Here is a 6,392-nt window from a genome sequence, read left to right as displayed (position 1 = left end):
CTGCCCAAGAATAGCTTAAAACTCTTCCCCTTTTTCTCCCTTGTAGCTTATAGTTTTTAGGAGCCTCATAGGGTCACCTTATAGTAAATTTCCTCAGCTTTCCAACGGTGTCCTCGGAATTGCCGTAACTAGTCTGAAAATAGGAGAAAAATAGCAGAATATGAGAGGGTGTGTCAGTCAAGATAGTAAAAATAATAATAATAGTAATAATAATAATAATAATAATAATAATATGTTCTTCTTTTCCTTCTTCCAGAGCGAGACAGAGCGAGAGAGAGTGAGCATGGACCACCTCGCTCTAAAGTGGAACAACCATAGACCAGCTTTCTTTCAACTCCTTCGAACACTGAGAGAGAAAGTGAGAGAGAGAGAGAGAGAGATACCACACACACACACACACACACACACACACACACACCACCACCACTACTACTACTACTACTACCATAGCTGGGCGTTATCGCGATAAGTTATCGCGATACTTTATCACTGATAACAAAATCGGATTATCGGCCATCCGCTACTTGTTTAAATATATATCGGTATCTTCGTTACTTTTGTAACCAAACTAGTGATAATCGCTACTTTTTTCCGCCTCTCAGAAAAAACCGTTGTCTCCTCCTTACTGCGCATGTGTGGCCCGGTGTTGTGTGGAAAGACTTCGGGGTATGAAATATCTTCGGTGATGAGGTTTCATACTTAGATCATGAAAATTAAAACACTAGGTTATTTTTTATGCTACTCAAAAATCAATATATCATAGAGAAAAATCATTTAACTTTGCCCAAAAAATGATTATTCACTGCCTCAAATTTGATATTCCATATTGGTTTGTGAGCATGCCATGGTACTGAAGGCACCCGGTGTTGTGTTATTTGGTGTCCCATCGTCAACAGCTGGCTCTTCTGTTTACAAACACTGGTCTCTCGTTAACTGTGCATGTTCAGACCAGTAAGCGTAGCCCTGTACAGTCTCACAATGTTTTTTTAACACATTAAGAGTTGCTGGAAGGCTGAATCAAACATACAGTACCACCATCCTCGCTGAACGACACTCTGTACATATAAACACAACTCGTACAGAGTGTCGTTCCAGAAACAGCGAGGATGGTGGTACTGTATGTCTGATTCAGCCTTCCAGAAACTCTTAATCTGATTTAAGCTTTGTGAGACTGTACAAATCTGCTAATCTGAGCATGCAGTTCTGAGACCAGTGTTTGTAAACAATGACAGCGAGGGGCGCCAAATAACACAACAGGTTCAGGGTTTCCAGTATTACCGTCCATAGGTACGCGTCAACGTGTGATTTTCAGGTTTTGTAAGTTTCCTAAAATACAGATCATGAAAATTTGAATTCATCAACGTTGTTCTATCTGAAATATCAATATAGTATCGTTTTCGCCTATCGGACTTATTGCTAGCTAGTATCGGAATTGTGGATTTATATCGGGTATCAGTTATCGGTTATCGCCTATATTTGTGTCTCTAGTTAACGAATATCGGTTATCACCGATAAGGTTTTTCATTATCAGTTATCGGTTATCGGGAATAAGGTTTTCTGTTATCGTGCCCAGCTATGACTACTACTACTACTACTACTACTACTACTACTACTACTACTACTACTATTTCAGGGCTGGCAAGCAGATGTCACGCTGGCCTGTGGGTCTCGGCAGTACAAGGCCCACCGACTGGTCCTCAGCGCCTGCTCGGAGTTTTTTGCGGAGCTCTTTCACCAGTCGGAACTCTCCAAGATTGTGGTCGTACTGAAGGATGTTTTGCCCCAGGAGATGGAAGCCCTGCTGGATTACATGTACCTGGGTGGGTGAGGCTTTCCCTGGGCTGTGTGTGTGTGTGTGTGTGTGTGTGTGTGTGTTATATATTTGTTTACGTCGCGGCATATTGCGCTGGCAGGCTTCTTCCCGGTGGGGCCTGATGGTCGGTCCAAGGCTTCTTCCCGGTGGGGCCTGATGGTCGGTCCAAGGCTTCTTCCCGGTGGGGCCTGATGGTCGGTCCAAGGCTTCTTCCCGGTGGGGCCTGATGGTCGGTCCAAGGCTTCTTCCCGGTGGGTCCTGATGGTCGGTCCAAGGCTTCTTCCCGGTGGGGCCTGATGGTCGGTCCAAGGCTTCTTCCCGGTGGGTCCTGATGGTTGGTCCAAGGCTTCTTCCCGGTGGGTCCTGATGGTAGTTCCAAGGCTTGTTCGCGGTGGGTCCTGATGGTCGGTCAGGCTTCTTCCGGGTCTGATGGTTGGTCAGGCTTCTTCCCGGTGGGTCCTGATGGTTGGTCCAAGGCTTCTTCCCGGTGGGGCCTGATGGTCGGTCCAAGGCTTCTTCCCGGTGGGTCCTGATGGTTGGTCCAAGGCTTCTTCCCGGTGGGTCCTGATGGTCGGTCCAAGGCTTCTTCCCGGTGGGGCCTGATGGTCGGTCCAAGGCTTCTTCCCGGTGGGGCCTGATGGTTGGTCCAAGGCTTCTTCGGTGGGTCCTGATGGTCGGTCCAAGGCTTCTTCCAGTGGGTCCTGATGGTTGGTCCAAGCTTCTTCGGTGGGTCCTGATGGTTGGTCCAAGCTTCTTCAGTGGGCCTGATGGTCGGTCCAAGGCTTCTTCCCGGTGGGTCCTGATGGTCGGTCCAAGGCTTCTTCCCGGTGGGTCCTGATGGTCGGTCCAAGGCTTCTTCCCGGTGGGTCCTGATGGTTGGTCCAAGGCTTCTTCCCGGTGGGGCCTGATGGTCAGCCCAGCCCGTTCTGGTGCAGGCGAGTGTTTATAGTGGCGCCATCTTGCATCTCCCAGAGCTCATCTTTAATCCTAGAATCTAGAGTCCGGGTTGATAGGTGGTCTTCTGGACAGCATGTGGGTAGTTTTCAGCCACTCGGCGGCGGCTGAAGAATCCCAGCTTGGTGGCACCGGGCGGGGATTGAACTCGCGTTGTCCTGAATGCGGCGCCGTCACACTATCCATTCAGCCACCGCCTCCCCTTATGTATCCCTTGTGAATGTTTGAATTAGGAAGCAATTTATCCCATTGAAATTAATGTAGTAAAAAATTAATTCGTTACAAAATCCTCATATTTTTGTAACATTTTTATGGGTTTATGTTGTGTCCTGTGGCCAGATGGCGCCACTATAAACACTCACCTGCGCCAGAACGGGCTGGGCCGACCATCAGGACCCATCGGGAAGAAGCCTTGGGCCGACCATCAGGACCCACCGGGAAGAAGCCTTGGGCCGACCATCAGGACCCACCGGGAAGAAGCCTTGGGCCGACCATCAGGACCCACCGGGAAGAAGCCTTGGGCCGACCATCAGGACCCACCTGGAAGAAGCCTTGGACCGACCATCAGGACCCACCGGGAAGAAGCCTTGGGCCGACCATCAGGACCCACCTGGAAGAAGCCTTGGGCCGACCATCAGGACCCACCTGGAAGAAGCCTTGGGCCCACCATCAGGACCCACCGGGAAGAAGCCTTGGGCGACCATCAGGACCCACCTGGAAGAAGCCTTGGCGACCATCAGGAACCACCGGGAAGAAGCCTTGGGCCGACCATCAGGACCCACCGGGAAGAAGCCTTGGGCCGACCATCAGGACCCACCGGGAAGAAGCCTTGGGCCGACCATCAGGACCCACCGGGAAGAAGCCTTGGACCAACCATCAGGACCCACCGGGAAGAAGCCTTGGGCCGACCATCAGGATCCACCGGGAAGAAGCCTTGGGCCGACCATCAGGACCCACCGGGAAGAAGCCTTGGGCCGACCATCAGGATCCACCGGGAAGAAGCCTTGGACCGACCATCAGGACCCACCGGGAAGAAGCCTTGGGCCGACCATCAGGAACCACCGGGAAGAAGCCTTGGGCCGACCATCAGGACCCATCGGGAAGAAGCCTTGGGCCGACCATCAGGACCCACCGGGAAGAAGCCTTGGGCGACCATCAGGACCCACGGGAAGAAGCCTTGGACCAACCATCAGGCCCACGGGAAGAGGACCGACCATCAGGCCCCACCGGGAAGAAGCCTTGGTCCGACCATCAGGACCCACCGGGAAGAAGCCTTGGGCCGACCATCAGGATCCACCGGGAAGAAGCCTACTGGCACAATAGGCCACAACGTAAAAAAATAATAAATAAATAAATATTACCAACTGAATATTGCCAACACGTGAAACGAACGCGTCAAAAGGTTCGAACGCAGGTTAATCACGTTCGAAAATCCTCCATTCAAGTTCAGGTTATTGGCTATTCTCTAATGTCTGATACTTGCCTTGTGTTATTGTCAAGTAGTCAATAATCTTTTTTTCCTGAGGACATGTCTAAGTTGCATTCGACCAATAGCTATACAGGTAGGTCTGGATTGACGGGAGCATTGTGAAGAGGTCATTGCGTAAATCCCGAACACTGTAGTAAATCCAACAAGAGGAAGGTTTGTATTGCCTCCTGTATCACTCTGACTCCTCTCCCTCGCGTGGTTCCTCCTCTGGCTGCCCTTCCCCTCGTGGTGGCACAGCAGCGAGGGTGTTGTTGTTGTTGTTCAAGTGGCGCGCGGGAAGAACTGAGCTCAGCTGTGTGGCCGTGTGAGTCCACTTGCGTGAGACATCTGGTGGACACTACAGAAAATATCGCGTATAAGTGAAAAAAATGTGTAAAGTAAACATTTATTTGTATTTTGGACCACGCGGTATTTCAAAGACGCGTCAACCAAACTTGCGGAAATCGAGTTACCTGTACTACTACTACTACTACTACTACTACTACTACTTTTTCAGGTGAAGTGGAAGTCCCCCAGGCGCACTTAAACACACTTATAAAGGCTGCGGAAGCACTTCAGATCAAAGGCTTGGCAGTTCCTGATACTACTACTACAGCTGCTACTACCACTACTACTACTACTACTACTACTACTACAAAAACTACTACTGCTACGCCAGGGACTGCTACCACCGTGTCAGGAGGTGTGTGTGTGTTTACCTAGTTGTCTGATTCCGTCCCCATATCTGTGCTTGTCCTGTTTTTTCTTAACCCCTTCAACACAAGGACGCGTATACTGTGTCCTGTGTGCCCCGTACCATACCCAAGGACATGTATACTGCGTTCCTGTGTGCCCCGTACCATACCCGAGGACATGCATACTGTGTCCTGGCTCTCTTTAGTCAATATACAAGTTATTTAATCTCTATATTTATGGTTACATCTCAGAATTATCAATTAATTTATGTTTCTTTATGAGCACCATTTAATTCTGCATGTTTTCATATATAATACATGATGATTGTGTTGAGTTTATGGCTGAAAGCTTGTTATATTCAATAGCGACGTTTAAAATTTGGCGCGCGCGGCGATCTCGGATACGGCGCGGGGCACTGTTTTGGCCCGGCCGTAGTGAGTTTCTTTATGAGCACCATTTAATTCTGCATGTTTTCATATATAATACGTGATGATTGTGTTGAGTTTATGGCTGAAAACTTGTTATATTCAATAGCGACATTTGAAATTTGGTGCGCGCGGCGATCTCGGATACGGGGCAGGGCACTGTTTTGGCCCGGCACTCGTAAACCAACATTTGGCTGTATTTTTCTTGTGTGTGTTGTGTGCACATTGTCTGTATAGCTGCACAGCACACCTGGCGATGACTGCGAGGCATTGAGGCTGCCAGGCTGGAGGTGGGGCCATGCATGGGGCCATATTGTGACCGGTATGGGTAAAATTTTAGAAGTGTGTGAGGCCTTCAAAGACCCATCCTGTGTCCTCACTGACCATTTCCCTTTTGTCTCATGAACACCAGAGAGCAGTTCAGCATGCTCTCTAAAGACGGATCCTCTCTCTTTCCACACCACACTACATTCACACAACACACACACGCCTTTTCCCAAAATTCAAAATTCAACATCGCGAAAAAAATAACGTCTTCTGATTCTTTTATGGGAGCAGCGATTACGAGTTTTTTTTTTACTATTGTTTTTTTTGTGTGGCCTTGAGCTGCCTCCTTTGTTCTAAAAAAAAAAGAAGAGAAAGAATCCCACACTGGTAGACGAAACTTTTCTTGGTAGTTTTCGTGTTAGGAAATAATCTGTTCGCCTTTTCTGTCGCAAATCGCTAAATGACCCATGGCTGTTGTACCCCCGCCGCTGCAGCCACAAAATACCTCAGAGAGATCCTCAACTTGCTTACAGTTTCTGCATCTCACTCAGCGCTCACAGGGTGGACTCACAAGTGGACAAACCAGAACAACACTGGCACGTGAATTGGCCCGATGCACACTACCGCCATGTCCTGTGTATTTCTGTGCCCCAGGCTGCGTGCCAAATGAATTTAAACTAACCAAACCTAACTTAACCTAACCTACCTAATTGGGGGTTTTGCGGCCCTCGACCCCCTTACGCTGTGTCAGTACCAACACTCACAAACA

General features: G+C 49.1%; 2 long non-coding RNA genes across 2 annotated transcripts in view; one reads left to right on the top strand and one right to left on the bottom strand.

Annotated features, from left to right (window-relative positions):
• LOC126994924 (uncharacterized) overlaps nucleotides 1-4,885 on the top strand; it is a 7,899-nt gene extending 3,014 nt beyond the window's left edge. Inside the window, exons 2-4 of the long non-coding RNA XR_007749738.1 lie at nucleotides 257-358; nucleotides 1,634-1,820; nucleotides 4,753-4,885. This is a non-coding gene — a long non-coding RNA (uncharacterized LOC126994924). The remainder of the gene's footprint in view (nucleotides 1-256; nucleotides 359-1,633; nucleotides 1,821-4,752) is intronic.
• LOC126994925 (uncharacterized) lies at nucleotides 2,580-3,910 on the bottom strand. Its single transcript, XR_007749739.1, has 3 exons — nucleotides 3,515-3,910; nucleotides 3,343-3,412; nucleotides 2,580-3,307 (listed from the first exon to the last, which is right to left on the bottom strand). It is a non-coding gene; the product is annotated as an uncharacterized LOC126994925 (long non-coding RNA).
• Nucleotides 4,886-6,392: the final 1,507 nt, after the last annotated feature.

Source organism: Eriocheir sinensis, unplaced genomic scaffold, assembly GCF_024679095.1.
Source record: "Eriocheir sinensis breed Jianghai 21 unplaced genomic scaffold, ASM2467909v1 Scaffold923, whole genome shotgun sequence".
NCBI classification, from domain to species: Eukaryota; Metazoa; Arthropoda; class Malacostraca; order Decapoda; family Varunidae; genus Eriocheir; species Eriocheir sinensis.
Note: the sequence above shows the minus strand (reverse complement) of the source record. Positions and strands in the feature narration are given on the sequence as shown.